The sequence below is a fragment of the Condylostylus longicornis genome, unplaced genomic scaffold, assembly GCF_029603195.1.
Source record: "Condylostylus longicornis isolate FDR11 unplaced genomic scaffold, ASM2960319v2 ptg000001l, whole genome shotgun sequence".
Classification (NCBI taxonomy): domain Eukaryota; kingdom Metazoa; phylum Arthropoda; class Insecta; order Diptera; family Dolichopodidae; genus Condylostylus; species Condylostylus longicornis.
Window position 1 is genome coordinate 8,613,066 of NW_026577970.1, and position 17,227 is coordinate 8,630,292.

The following is a 17,227-nucleotide window of genomic DNA, read 5'->3' on the forward strand; positions in this document are numbered from 1 at the left end:
AGTCGCAAAACCCTCGATATAAGGTGAAATTAAAAAATTCGTAGTTTTTGACCGTTTTCGATTTTGACCATTTAATTTTAACGATGCGGTCTGTGCTTTCCTATATTCTATTTTTCCATTCTATTGCTCGTTTTTCTTTTCTTTTTTTTGCAAGGAATTATTCTTTTTAATTGTATAGAAAAAACCACGGAGCAAAATTCTTAAACACTCTTAAAATTTTTCATATGCTCTTCAAACTCAATTGTCGAGAAAAAGTTGCAACTTTATAATTAGCTTTCATCATATTTTTTCATTAATTTATGTAATTATCAAAGTGTTAATTAACTTGTCAAAGTAATATTAAAGAAAATAAATAAATTTTCTCATTTTTCTTGCTTCTCTCTCTCTTTTTATATTTCCAATATGAGGACCTATTAATTTGAGATGCTAAAATGTTATAATAATTATGAATATTTTGATTGAATTTTGTTTTGTTTTTTTATTTTCTCTCTTTTAATTCTTCCACAATTATAAAGTTTTGTGTCAAATTTTATGCAGTCATGCATGTGTTATATAAGATGATTTTGTTATAATCGAATGTCAAAATTAATAAATATTTTATTTTTATAATTGGTATGACATTGTCATCGTATATGAGTCCTTGAGGAACATGTGTAAGTAATAAAAATTATAGAAATGTTAGAATTAAGTATTTAATATTTTGATAAGAATTTCTTTAACGAATCAAAATTAATAATTAAAATCAAATAAATTAATTTCGTAAATTATTACAGTAAAATCATAATGAGTTGAAGTTAAGAAATTAAATGACATGTTCTGATCTTTGCTGGTGGTTAATTTAATAAATTTTTTAATATTATTCATACATATTATTTATTAAAAATTTTATGAGTAATATTAAAAATTCATCTATTATTATTTAATTAAATAGTTCAAAATTTATTTTAACCCTATGATTTCTACTGTTTCATTTCCAGACCGAATATAGTTTAGTTTTAAATCAATTTAAATAGTCGTAATTTTTTTCTTCAACTGTTCATTTAAGAAAATATAAGAAATTATTAGAAATTCAATTTTTACCATGAAATTTAAAATTTACATTTTAATTTTCCATTTTTTATTCAATTTTTTTTTTTAACATTACTTATGCTCTATAGAACTTTATATAAATCATGTATTTTCCCTGGCCATGTGCAATTTCGCTATATTAGCACTCGTGTTATTGTCACGTTATTAAAAACTGTTAAAATTTCAAAACTTTTGTGTTAAATTTAGAAAATTTTAAAAGAGAAAATGTTCATGAACTATTTCATAATTTAATGTTTAAATATTTTATAATTTAGTTTTGCAAAAAAAGAAATTGCTTTGTAGTTCTATATTAGGATTTAGCCCTGGTGAGATTGTACTAAAATAGAATGCAAATGCTTCATTTCATTTCCAAATTTCGGAATAAGAAAAAAATTATTTCATTATAGCATGCAGGTTGAAAAACTTCTCAAGTACTGACTCTAAGGTAGTCTAATTGTAATTTATTGTAAGTTAGACATCTTGTTCGAAATATTGATCGTAGAAATTATACAAAGCTTAATTTATATTTACTATAATATTAAATTAGAATTAACCCTTTTGTTTTCTATAAGAAAATTAATTGAAAAAAATCTAATGCAAATATCTATTATAAAATAATATCCACGTTCTTCTTCATAATATCAGTGATTCGAGATTTAATGTTTCGTTTTAACAAGGATTGTTTAGATTTTTAATTTCATACGTAATCCTCCACATTTTGAAGAATACACTCCTACATTTTTGCAGATTTTTTTCTATTTAGCTATAATTAAATTTCCATAGAATTTTCTTAAATTTTAATTTAAATTGTCTAAATAATATATAAAATCTTATATAATATTCACTACATCAGATCAATATAATTATTTTTTTTTTAATTTGGACCATTCTATTTCCGATATTCTTTTGATATTATATAATATGTCTTCCCCTTTGTTCACGATTTTTTTGTTCTAATATTTCTTTTAATTTTTTTAGTAATTAACAAAATTATAAAGTAAAGAAGCGCTTCAGATCTCCATTATATTCGTACAGATTTTCATTTTCTCAATTTTTTTTTTTCATTTTTCTTATTATGTACATTATTATTGTTTTTATTATCAACTTTGTCCATTATTATCAATTTTCCTCACTTCTATATTTTAAGGCTTGTACCAATATTTTCAATTACTTTGAATATTTTATATTTATTAAGTATATTATAAATTTGTTTGGTCGTTTGTAATTTTTTGTCTGAAGTACTTTGTGTTGAAAAACTTGCAGATACTTACAGTCCCTAATTTTTGTTCTATTTGAATTTTGTTCTATTGATATTGGAATATTGCACAGCCTGTTTTAATTAAAAAATTTTTACCTTACGCCATGTTCTATTTATAATATGAAAAATAATTTTTTTTTTTTTCAATAAAAACATTTGATATGATTTTCACATTTATTCGTTGAACCAATATAAGCAAGTTATTGTAAGTGACTTTTTCCATTACAAACAAGACTAAATTTACATTTTATATCAATCTATCTTACAATACCAAATTAGAGCAATCCTGCCTTATCTATCTTCCAATTATTCTTTAGAAAAGAAGGTCGACAGACGAAAAATGTGGGACAAATCAGAACAATATAACGCCTTTTGAATGATTCCTTTTGATTGTCGTCCACATACTCTTTACGTATAGCATAGTGCTATGGCAGAAAATTGTGAAGTAAATTAAAACAATTTCAGTTTGACTATCCCCCAAAATTATTCTTCATTCAAGAATATGTTAATTTAAAATTAATATTCTCATGATATTGGGATAGATAATTTTCCCTTTACTATATCCTGCTTATTTTGTATGTAAAACAGAACAAAAACTTGAAGAGGCGTTATATACAGTGTTTAAACTTTGATATTATCCAGGTTTTCAGATTTCAACTCCTTTATTTTTTCTAATTATTTATAACAAGTATCATTAAATTATACTGCTAAAAACATTTTTTGGTCGATACTTGAACATTTTCTCACCCAAGACAAGGATAGAAGTATTTTATTTACATATATAAAGTGATTACGCATAAATTGAAGGAGTAGTAAAGAATGGAATATTAGAATAAAACACGACACAAGTTGTCATGAGTTTTTCACATTTGCAAAATGAAATTTTCCATAATTTTTCATTCAGTTTAATTTTCACAGTTAAATATAATAAAAAAAGAACAAAGGCAACCAAATAAAAAATAATAAAAATAAAAATTGGAAAGGAAGAAAAATTGTGAACATGAAACACCTTTGAAAAGGATCTCTTTTTTTTTCAATTAAAATTAACATACACTTAACTGGTGTATTCAAGAAAAATGGATTTCTCTTTGTTGTTGATTCTCTCTTTGTTTTTTTTTTTTGGTTTTTGCTATCGTGTATAAATTCCATACATTTTTATAGCTGACATCAAGTGGTATGCGTAAAGGTCTTTTAAGTGTTTTGGATTTCATTGTAAAACCTTTTAACGTCTATTATTAATATTATTATAATATTAAAGAGCACACAAAGCCAAAAAAAAAGAACGAAATAGAAAAGAAGAAAGAAATAAAGAGAAGCTATAATAGAAATGAACCATGGTTACTGCTTTTCAAAACGACTTTTATAGGGTAATTTCATTTGACGTCATCAAAATGGAAATAAACTAAATAAATGTTACCGGAATGGAACAAAAAGAAAAACACGAAGAACTATAATAATTTTAAAATCCCAAGGGAAATTTGTTTTAATAATTTTTTTTCGAGAAAGTCTTTAAGTTTTACTATTGTATAAAAATTGTTTCAAAAAAATGTAAGTGGAAGTTAATTTATAAAATTATTTCGACATTAATGTTCGAATAAATAAAATGTATAATGAATTGTAACAAGGACTTTCTGAGGCTCTTCGCTATTCTAAGTTCGAAAAAGTCTGAAAAACAATTCAGCAACAAAAAACATTCAAAAAACAAAATTTGCTATAATGCGCACCAAAGTATTTTTTTATGTTTTTGTTGATCTCAACAATTTTCCAACTAATAATTATCAATTTTTTCCTTGACCTCATGTTAAGAAATTCTAAGAATATTTATTTCTTTGTAATATAAATTTGTATTAGAAATAAATAAATAAAATTGCATACTTTTAGGGTACTTACTTAATTTTCTATCATATTGTAATGTATTATGCTCTATTAATAATTATGAAAATTTTTATAATTAAAATAACGATTATTTAACAAGTAAGTTCTTGATTTGATCTAAGAAAAGAGAAACAAAATAAAAAGTAATCATAATTCTAAAAAAAATTCTTGCCACGTTTTTATCGTATAATTTTTTCCTTTCCCATACTGTCACAAATTAAGAATGAAGGAATTTAGAATACGAGGTTACAAAATGTTAAAAAATTTTAGAATTCAGAAAATTCTAAATTTTGTAAAAAGCAGTTTGATTAACTTTCATAAAAATTCAGGGAAAATTCTCCTTAGATATTAAAATAAAAATAGATTGTAATTGAGTTCTAAATTTGGTAATTAGATAATTTCGATTTTCTGATTGATAGTTATTTGGGCTATTGCAAACTAAATCAATGAAATTTACGTTCACATGATTATACTTCGTTCTATTATGGCAGACAATATAAAGCTAAGTAAATCATAGAAGTAGACTCTTATAAGTGGTCGCAGCGCGCTGCAAATGGTTTTACAAATCTACAACTGATAAAAGAATTAAATTATATATATTTATTCTTGCAGATGACTTAATGTTATTTTTATATATAAAAATAAATATCAAATCTTTAATTTTTAACATTATCTGCTATCAAGTTAACAGAATCTTCATGAAGACATCATCATGCTTACGTGCTACATATTTGAATTACTCAGGTTAAGAGAAATATATTACGTATACTATAGAATCCAATACAGTATATAGATTTTTATAAAATCGTGACTGATATTATAATTGGAACGGCTCTGTTGACATGTCTACATTGAAAACATTTCTTAATAAATAAAAAAATCCTTCAAAAAAAATATGACATAAAAACTTATAAGGCAATTGAAGTATGAGTTTATTGTCGTTTCTAAATTGAAGTAAATATTTTTGTTTTCTGTTTTTTACTTTTTCTTTGCTTTTAATTTCGCATATATTAACCTTGACTTTTGTTTTTCAAAGGTTTTAAAGGGAGAGAGTTGAAATTTCTAAAAATAATTAATTTTAAAAGGCTTTATCATACTTATAAAAAAATTTTTGTTTTTTTGCTTTTCTATTCTTTTCCCCTAAATTATGTTCGACTAATTTGAAAGTATTATTATAGTTAAGAGGAGCGTTAGAGAAAGGGTTACTTATAATTTTATAAAGACAATACTTAAAATCCTTTCGTCATTTTCTATATAATTTTTGAAGATCCTATTGAGTTATTTTTGGTAGCTAAAAAATACTCTAGAAAATTAATGATAAAAATAAAATATAAAATAAAGACCTTGAAATAGCAAATAAAATGAAGAAATTTATTTTAAAAGAATCACTCCTGTTGATTTGGTGCTAAAGATAATTTTATTTTTCATTCTTAAATACGAGCTTTGTGAAAATTTAAGCGTTAAAATTAAATAAGATAAGAATTTAATTTTGTAATTATTTTAATGATTAAAAAAATTTTGTGTTATTTTTTTTTAGAAAATCTTAAAATAAGGATTTCATTCATATTATTTTATTTTTAAACGTCTATTTATATAAATTAATTGGAACTGTTATACACGGAACCGTTCTTTTAATATTTTTATATTTTTCTGTTTTTGCATCGTTACAAATTTTGTCCTTTGCAGAAGATGTCCTGTATTAAAGAAAATAAATTGAATCTAAGTTCTTCAAAACATTGTAGCAAATAAATTTAGATATTAGTTTGTATAATACTTTTTATTATTTTACTGGTGCAGCGCATTGTGTAGATTCACTGTTTTCATATGAATCATAAAATATAATTTTGAAATTTTCAATGTTACAGACTTTATTTGGTTTGCGACTATTCTGCAAATTTGTATAATTTTTTATTTTTTAATTGCTCGCAGGTTTCACATTATAGAGAAGAATATTAGCATCGTTTTCTTCTAATATTTGTAATTATAAGTAACACAATAATTCAATATTTATACGAACATACTGCTCAGGAAGATCAGACCTTACTACTAATAAGAATTAACATTTTACTGCGAATTGCAAGTACATTAAGTAAAAATTCGCTAGCTAAGTGTTTGAAGGAGTTTATGTAGTGAAAACATTACATTTTTATCTGTTACAAAATATTGTATAATAATGATATTGAACAATACTTGCGTCATGATAGCATCTTATATAATAAAATCACCGTCCACTGACTGATAGGAATAATAAGGGGAATAAGCTATAAATATTAGAATATTTTACTTGCTTACGTATTAGAATATTTAAAACGTAGAATTTAGAAACGTAAAATTCAATAATATTGGCATTTTTATTGTATATAGTCTCGGAACACTTTATATGTTCTATTTCTAAGTTGGTGTTCCAAAAAATTTTATATCATATATAGTCAATAAATTAGAGCTTAAATCTATTGCAAAAATTTAATTACTATTATTAATTATGAAAATTTATTTCTATATTAATTTTTTAAATAAATAGAACATTTAATATTCATAATTCTATAATATTGTATTTAAAATCTAATTAAAATGTTAAATATTAAATTCAATTCTAAATATTGTAAATGAAACATTTTAAGCGGATTAGCAAATAAAATGTATAGAGAGGAATAAAATAAAATAAGCTGATAAAAAATTAATTATAATGAAATTATGTAAGTTATATAAAGAAAATTGTATTAATTTTTTCATACTATCTATTTTATAATGTAGGAGTTGGTAAAGGGAAATTCAAAAAAAATGGACTATATTATAGTATAATTAACCAGACTATATTAAATATATAAACCATTATTTACGTCATTTGTATAAATGTCAACGAGAAATTGAACTTTTAAAAAGCAATTAAAGAGTTTGTGTTGAAGTGTTTTTAAATAATTGCAAATTAGCTTCATTAAGTCAAAAATACGTGGGGCGATTTCAGTAAAAATTTATTCATTTTTGTGTATTGGCAAATAATTGAGGAATTTCAAATTTGTTGAATGTGAGATATTGTGACCTGAATGCTTTTTGAAGATCCAAATGAGTTTAGCAATCAACTTTAAATTACAATGCTAATACTATTTACCTTTTAATATTTCAATATTTCTACAGTTTTGCTTCATTCTAACTGATCGTGCTAATGACATGTGATTAACCAAAAAAATGACATTACTTTTCTCTTTAATAAATTTTATCTAAGAATGTTTTTGTTGTTACTTCAACTTCACGTTTCATTTTTGTTTTATAGCGTCTATAAATGTCTAGATTACAAAAAAATCAAGAATTGGCTTATCGAGGACTATTTGATTTTTTTACTTTGTGCGATTATTAATAATGTTTAAATTTTTAAAATTAATTTTTCCAAATTTTAACATTAACGTTTAAGTTTTAGGTCTAAAACAAAATTTAATTACTGTTGTAATGCATTGGCGATAAATTTTGCATTGATATGACCATTACTGTAAATTTTTGTGGTTTTATAGCCTTCTTTCAAGTCATTATGATAAATTGTTTTTGAATTAGTGGCTCTTCGATTCTGCTTGTATAAAAATATGGAAAAGAGAATGGTTGCCATCGTGATCACCATTCATATTTATGGTATACAAATTTCAACTCAAAATACAATTTAAGTTTCAATGCCTCGCTTCTAAGTATGTACTTGAAAATATTCTTAAGGAAATTTTGTGTTTCTTGATACTGAGGAAGCCCTATTCAACACCTTTCAAATGGCGCTTCCTCAGTACCTCACCCTTCGGTGAGCACCATTAAAAATTGAAAAACATCATATAGCGGTCACTGCCTTTTATGCTTCAACAAATTTGGCACATTTTTTGATTTAGTGAAATATTTTTTATTTCCTTTGTTTGTCATTAAATGAAAATTCTACCTTGAATTTTTTTGATTTAAAAATTTTAATATGCTTTAAATTCAAATTTGAATAAATTAAATTAAAAATTATACACTTCTATTGTTTTATTTTTATTTCTTAAAGTTTTCTTTTAAAATTATTTTTATCCAGACCGAAGCACTAATAAAAATTTTTTCAATATTTTTTAAGTTGAATGGGAAAAAATATTTTCAATATAACACTAAAAATTTTACATTCCTTTGGGAAATATTTTTCCACTTAATATAACAGCAAATACAGTTATTTACAAAAATCAGTTTTACAGTTTTTTAAAAGAGAAAAACAGAAAAAACACAAAACAAAAAAGAAACAACTTTTTAAAAGAAAAGTTGAAATTTCTTTTATTTGGATGGAAAATCTAATAAAATAAAAATTCTAGAGAAAGTTTTTCCCTTTAATGGTTTTTTTTTAAGGTTTTGGAATGATATGTTTGTTGTTTATTAGACGACAAGTTTATAAAAAGAAAATTGAAAAAAAAATTCATTATAAATGAAAAAATTTTTTAAGTAATTTGTAAAACCACACAATCCCGAAAACCACAGTTCTCTAATTAAAATAAAGAATTGTTTAAGTAATTCAAGTTTTTATACTTAAAAATCAATAATAAAATTAATGGTTGCTTCATTTAACTTACTACTGTATTTAATGATAACTTAACCTTTAACTGCTAACTTATGCCTTACAAATGTCGACTGATATTTTTAAATGGGTAAACTTTGTTTTAAATGTACAAAAATTTTTAAATTGCTCTTCGTTTGATTCAACTATTTACGAATTCAAATGTTTTTAGAATTTGGAAACTTAAAAGATGCTTTCCACTTTCGCACTAAAAAAATTATTCATTACCAATTAGTTGCTCCAATATTGCTTTAGTTCATTATCCCACGGTTTATTAATTTGCTCCGCATGTTGATGAAAGACGTAGGAAATAATTCATTAGATAATTGAACTACATACCATTAACTGAACTTGTTAGCCATATAATACGTAATTCCATCACTTCTTAAAAATATCTTTTGAGTTTATATACTCGCATTTAAATATGCAAAATGGGAGCATGTTCTAATATTAAGAAAAAAATATGAATGAAGCATAATTTTTAACACGAAGTTACTTTTAAAAATTTTAAATTTTGTTTATAGGAAATGTGCTACTTTACAAGCAATTTGTTTTATCTAAGTTTATTAATTTACAAGAAGTTACAGTACATTTTTTATACAATTTCTTAAAGAAATTCTTTAAATTATTATTTTGTCGATATAAAAAGAGAGAAGCTTTTATATAGAAATAGAATATGTGACCGAAATAGAAATTGTAGTAAAAAAAAAAATAAAAATTACCTGAATACAAAAGTTTTTGAATTCTCTCATTATATTTTTCCTCTTTTCTCGTTTTTACTGCTTAAAGTTTTATTACCTGGAAAAAATTTTAGTATCTATATGATCACGTAAATTTTGTACTCAATACTTTATTGATGTTTATTGATTTCAAATGTAAAAATTCTTGTGAAAGTAACCATAAGAGAAAAAACAGAATAAAAAACAACAACTCAAAAACCATATCAGAAAAACATCAAACCAAAAAAACCTACAGAAATAATGTGTTTTTGAACTTTTTATGGGTCTGCACACTTGTGAATAAAAAAAAAATCAAAATACATTTAAAATTTTTGTAATTGGAAGGATTCAAAGTATTTCAATACCGAATTTGTACACGTGGTTAAAATGTAGGTAGGCAGCAACGGCACCAGGTACAAACAACGATAATAAGGTCAGAAGATAATATCATTTTAGACATGATTTTGTTTAATTTTAAAAATTGATTTAAATTATAATGGAAAAGATAAAAATTTATATTTTAAGTGCAAAATGTAAAAGTATTTTAAATTAAAATTTTAATAAGGTAAGAATTGAAAATTATTTAATTTGGTGTTGAATATACAGGGTATTTCGTATAAGATGGCAAAAAATTTCAGTGATGATTCTTTGATAAATTTAAAGCAAAATATTGTAAGAATTGGGGAGTCGTCACAATTTTTAAGCAATTTCGATATTTACATAAAAAATTAAAAAAACAATTTTGATTAATTTTAAAGCCAAAAATAAAGAGCAATCTGTCATCTGCAAAACAAGCAGATGACTTCTGCACGTCACATTTTTCCGAAGTTATTAGAATTTGTTTATATGCAGAAAAAATCCGATACCTTTTTTTTTAACAGGCTGTAGCTTGAAAATGAATATATTTGCATCCACCCTTACCCATAAAATTTTTTTCTTGAAATTGATCGAAAACCATTTCCCAAGTTTTTTTGCCACCTTATACGAAACATTCTGTATAGCGATTAAATAAAAATAGAATTATGGAGAGTCAATAGAAAATTCAAATTTAGTTAATTAAATTATTAAAAGAGATTCATTTTTTTGCGATGGTGAAAGTAAAACAAACACAACTTTACAAAATAGGGACGCCAGCAGAAATAGTCTTTATTTTGCATTCTTCTAAAATTTCTTCTTTTCATAGTAATAAGTGACTAAATTCAAAATTAAAATCAGAATATCCACTTTCAGGGATTCTGAAACTTATACAACAACATATACTATTGGTTAGAAGATCGAAAATGACATTAATTGTTCCGGACTGTAAATATCGGTCAAGGTTTCCGAGTTCCAGGGATTTTAACCAATTTTCACGAAAGTTTTACTTATTCAGGTTTCTTTGATTTTAACTTCGGTGATGAAAAAAATAGGAACTTCAAAGGAACTTCTAAGCAATGGTATATGTTGTTGTATAACTTTCTGACTCTCCATGTATACTAATAATAATTGCCACCGGGTTATTTACTAATGACGCATGTCATACTTTTGGAAATTATGAAAATTAATGCATTATAAAAAATAAGCGTTTCTGCAGAACAATTTTATAGAGGGTGAATGTGAATACTTTTATTTAGCTGACATCTGCAAACAATACAAAAATTGATTTTTTTTTAAAGTTTTTCTTTCTTTTTCTTTCTTTTTCTTTCTTTGCGATTTTGAAGCCAATGGTAGGAGTCAATAAATGAATATAAATTGACAGAAAGGTCAGTAATTTGAAAATTTGTGTTACATTATACAATAATGTCACATTAGCACTTTTACATTTATAAGGAAATGACTCGTGCGGTTGAAAGAGGCTAATCTTGCTCGTAGGAGGTGGCAATTACATTTATTATATTTGATAAGGTATTTGAAAATATTCTAAAGTGAAATTGTTAGAATGACTATCTGTAACTATAACACTCTAAAATATTTTTAATTCTGAAAAAAATGCAAAATAAGGGGAAGAAGCGAAAGTTGACCACATTTTGACGTTGAGAAGTTCAGAATCTTGCCTATAATTCATTTATATGGATGTATAATCCATAATTATTCGACACTGTTTCCATATATAGGTAATCTGCAAAGAAAAGTTTGCTGGAGAGCTTATCTTTATTCTTTCTCTTTCAATTTTTGTGTAAAAATCAGTGAATAGTTTTAATTATCACTTGTTTGAACTTACATTATATGCTATAATGTACTGTTGATAAATGTTTTCCGGATCAGAGTTTCCGAGTTAAGATTTTTATTTATATGGAAAGAAATTTTTAATCAAAATTCAATGACCTTGATGTTACTCATAGGTTTGTTGCTATTCAATTATTCTTAAATATACAATAGACCATTTTTTTTACGATATTTCTTGACATTTAAATACAGCAATTGTCATTATATTTTTCTACAGAACGAAATTATATTTAAATTGATTTAGATCTCAAAACAATTACTTTTGAAGATATTTCTTCCAAGTTCTTAAATATTTCTCCCACACACTATTAGCGTTAACAATATTTTGAACTATATGTGAAAACCATAGAAACATTATTTCAGATGAAAAATGAAAAATTTTGGGAAAATATTGCCGGACTATTTTTAGTATCAGTAAGTACTAATGATAATTTATCTTCCAAAGAGCCGAAAATCTCAAAATGAAATAGAAAAAAAAAATAAGTTAGAAATTCAAAAACTCATTATCCTTATATGTATGAAAACAAAGTATATATGTATAGTCTATAGCATCCTTCCTTTGATACTAAAATTAATTTTTTATTTCGAATATCCTTAGCAACTGAAGTTAATACAAAAGAACTTTTTAAATTCACACTAGTATGGTCTTTTGTTTTTTTTTTATGGAATATTAGGTTCACTTAACATCTTATTGTCCTTAAATATGCTTACGAATGGAAAATTATTTTCTAAAAAATAATTTTTAACATGTTTATATTTAAAATATATTTCACATTAAGTTCATGTCAATATTATTATTATTTATGTGAATATATTCGTCATTATCCCAATTTTTCAAGTATGAAAATTTTTTTAAGTTTATCAAGTAAATGTATATGTATCCAGTACATATTTTATCAATAATCATAAGAAAATTTGCAATATTATAATAATATGGGCATTGTGGTTTGGGTTTAGTTAGATTCAATTTAAAATGTTGATGAGTAAACATGACTTGGCACTAAAATACAATATTATAAGAAAAACTTTCTACTATTTTACTTTGAAGTATTTGAAGTTTATTTCATTAATATGCTTTTAGCTGATCATAAATTTGTTTTTTAAAAATGAAATTTCTGTAAAATTTTGTATCAAGCCTCCGACTACATCAGATTGAATAGAATCAATGGAATACTAAAAATTTACTTAATGTAGTTGTAATTGATTTTCTTTGAAGTTTGGGTCAAAATAGATTTTGTTTTTTATAAAATAAATGATGTGTGGAGTGAATTTCGTAACGGTTTTCCTCCATTTTGTTTTCTCCATGAGATTACTTTTGTCACTTAAAATTTATTTTGTCTTTCATCTTTTTTGCCACCATATTTAACTAATTCTTAATAAAACTATATAGATTTGAAGATTGTTTGGAGCAATTATTACGATTTTGCATAAAATAATACTAAATTCTTTCCTACAACAATTGAGGACTCTTGAGTTCGACAAGTTAAAGTAAATTAAGTTTTGAAAGTTAAGTGATTCCGAAATCTGAACAAATTATAACTAATATAGATATTCATAAGCCTTTATTCTGAGAATTCCAAATCATATTTAATAATGTGAAAAAGATCAGTTCAAAAAGGAAAAAGATCATTTTAAAATGAATTATTAATTAAATAATTAAGCCCATGTAATTCCGAACCTGCTAAGCTGTAAGCATTGTTTCCATATAAAAGTTTTGTCTACTCATGACGGCATATTCAATGGTATATTGCAGTTCAGATTGATACATGACATCCTATAGATAGTAGATCATATCTATTAAAATAGTATTGAAAATTTCTATAAATTTTTTTCGGGAGAAAATAGAAAAGTAGAGCTCTAAAATTCAGAAAATTTTTCCAAGTAATATACATAATATTGCCTAATAAGTTTTGAAGCTTATTGTTTATGGATACATTTTAAATCATGTGATAAATTTTATGCAGTCATTTTTTAATTTTAAATGGTTGTAAATTAATATATGTATAGTAAAATTTAATGTCAGTTCACTGAAGAAAACTCATATATTTTACAGTTTCGAAATTTAACACGAGATTTCCGCAGTAATTATTTTTATGTACACTCACTCGTCTTAAGATTTGTTAAGATCGTGGGTAAGTTGATTACTCAATTGCAAAATTAATCAAATTATCTGCTGTACACCAAAACTAAAGATTTCAAAGTATATTAGGCAGTCAAACACATATAAACTGTTTTTCGGGGAACCATATTAATATATGCCTGTGTTTCACATAAAATTATTATGATTTTAAGGACAAATGTGCTCGGTTTTTCCAACAATTTCATGTACAAATTGTATTAGTCAGCAATTTTTTTTATGTATTTTGTTATTTTTCTGTTTTTACCAATAAATACACATAATATGTACGGAAAATTTTTTTTATCTTTTATATTATATGTACGTTTGCAATATTCATATTTTTCAAAAAGTAAATATCTATTTTGTTTTCTCTTTCCTATACAGAATAACAATCATCGTACCAAAATTATAGACAAAATTCAAATAGATATTTTATGTATACAACAATGTTAACATGTAGAAAGCATAGTATGGGTTAAAATGAAAAAAAAATTTTTTTAAAGAGAAAATCTTGTATTATTTACAAAGGACTATTTGCATACATTTAGTGTGTGGCTGAACATAACAAATTTGTCGTATATGTAAGTATAATTTATTAAATATTATATAGAATACGTAGTTTAATATTTGTCAGTATGAAAATGTTTAAAATGTGGAATCGAAATTTTTAACTTGTAAATTTAAAAAAAAATGGGAAATATTTTTTTCCTCCAATTATTTCCAAAGTAACATATTGTTTTTTAAGTTCTTGTTCTCATGTAATTTTAGTAGACAATACTTTGTTCTTCCGATGGTTTTTTAAATTGGTTTCATCAGCAGTTTAAAATAACACTGAACGGGCATGGTTGAATTCATTCCATATTTTTAAAAAAGTGATTTAATATTTCGCGAATTTTTGAAAGTAATTGAGATCTAATAAACTTAACAAGTTTTAACTTATATCTAAATAGATATGATATACAAATTACTCTTCCTAACAATAAATTACAAGTGATATTGTTGAAAAATTTTAATCTGAATTAAAATCAACTCATTGCTTATTTTAAATTTAAATTAAGGCAACAATTCTTTAGAATATTGTAACCTAAAAAAAAACTCTAATCAAAATTTTTCACGTTTCATTTTTTCATATACATATTGGGAAAACTGTAAAGAAGACAAAATAAATTTAAAAGAATTATTTTAGCATCCTTAAATTTTTCTATTCACTAATACACACAAATTCATGACTTTCTTCTTAATATTATGAATTTAGTTAGAATATTAAGAATAAAATTTGTTTGACTTTTTTAAAAGGAGTATAAATAAAGTTGGGTCAAACCACTGGTTTGTATTGTAGCACTTTTCCCTTCAACAAGTGAAAATTCTGCTTTTAAATACAGTCTATGTATAACTATCACACTATTAAAATTATTTTCATTCATATACAAAACTATTTCTAGGATTGCATATATTTAGGATGACGCATATATGCAGTCTTTGAAATAAAGCAAAAATTAATATAAAAAGGGGTTAACATAATGCTCGATTTTAAGGGTTAATTGTGTGAGCTAAGAAAAATAATTATATTTTTTAATTTCACGGAATTTACCGTTAGCTTTTTGCGTTTATAAAAATTTGGAAAAGCTTGCGGTTTCGGAAATATAAGGTGTCAAAAATTCAAATTTTACGAATTTCAAGAGGTGATAACTTGAGAGAGGGTGGAGATGGAAAAAAATTTTCTTCTAACAAAACGAACTATTTATTAATATCTAAAAGCTCCTAAAATTTCAAGCTTCTACAGTCTGGGGTCTAGAAGAAAAACGACATCAAAATTTGGAAAAAAAGGACTTTAAATAACGGTAAATTTGAGCGGCCATTTTGTTTTTCTTAAGTTGTACTATAGTATACCGCGCAAGGGGAAGCAAGCCACTGCCTTTCTGCGTTTGCAAAATTTCAAAAATGCTTATGGTTTCATTGCAACAAATATTTAAAAAAGGCCATTTTTATGGTTTCGGGGGGTATAACTTCTAGAGGGGGGGAGATAGGTAAAAATTTTGTTCTAGGAAATAAGTTTCTAGTGAAGATCTATGTACGTATTAAATTTCAGCTTTCTATCTTCAAAGGTGTAGAAGTTTTGTAAACAGACACACGGACAGACGGACGGACGGACGGACGGACAGAGTGAAACTAATAAGCACTTTTTTCAAAAAATTTTTTGGAAAAGTGCTAAAAATTAAACGAAAATGAGATTTCATTTTTCCTTTGGGTCTTTTTTTTTTGTATTTTAAAATAGCGTGAAAATATGGTAACAATTTCGCATAATATAACTGTTTAAATAACAATTTTAGGGCAAAATTATGTGTTTTCTTCTAAGAAAAGATACCAAAAACAAAAAAAGAGATTATTTTGGTTTTTGGTGTTAATGAATTTGTTAAACATTTTCTATATTAAATTAAAGAAAAAACGTATGTGTTTGGTTGGCATAAAAATGAACGAAACTTTGGAATTTTTAGAAAAATAAATAAGAAGAGCAAAAAGAAATAAGCATAAGATTTGTAAGGAAATTAAAAAAAAATTTTACCATTTTAACCTAGTGAAAGAATTTTGCTATTTCTTTTTTAAAAGTTAATTAAGATTTGAAATTCAAAATTTCTTATTTAATTTAAAATTCGATTTACAAGTACATAAATTTCAAGTAATGAATTTCTACATGTTATTTACGTAAATTTGAGTATCTGAGATTTTGCTATTTATAAAGAATATTAGTAGTAGTTTTATGTTATTTAAAATAAGGACGTTCTTTTAAAATCAACACATTATTAAAGAAGAGAATCAATGAGATGAAATTAATTGAATTGCAATTTTAAGATAGCATAAATAATTTCGAGAAGAAAAGTTTATAGTTTTTATACATAAATTTTCATTTTTTTTGCAAGTGGTATAAAAATTCCCATAAACCATAAGCGAGACGCAACAAAAGTCAAGTTATGAGAATTTAAAGAACAAACAGACTTCTGCTAGAAAAGCTATCCCGAAAACGTATAATTTGTGAAGATGGCGGTTTACAGAGTTGAGATATATAAAGTTAAAACTCTATAGTGACATACCTTTGAGTTCCAAGACTATAAAAAAATTTAAGATTTTCTATAATAATTTTTAATTTTCAAATTTTGTGATTTATATTTTCATACGATATTATTTTGTGAAATGTCAAATTAATAAAGTATCGTTAGTGAAAATCTGTAGTCAAATCTTTACCTATTCCTGAATTTCATTAAATCTTGGTCAATTAAATCTTTGTCAATATTGTTTTCAAAAGGATCCATTTTATTCCTAAACGGGACAAAATATAAACAAAATGAATTTCGATTGAATTTTAATTTACAATTTATATTTTATGGTAGAACAAATTTAAAATACATATTCTTAGTTTTTACAAACCATATAGAATT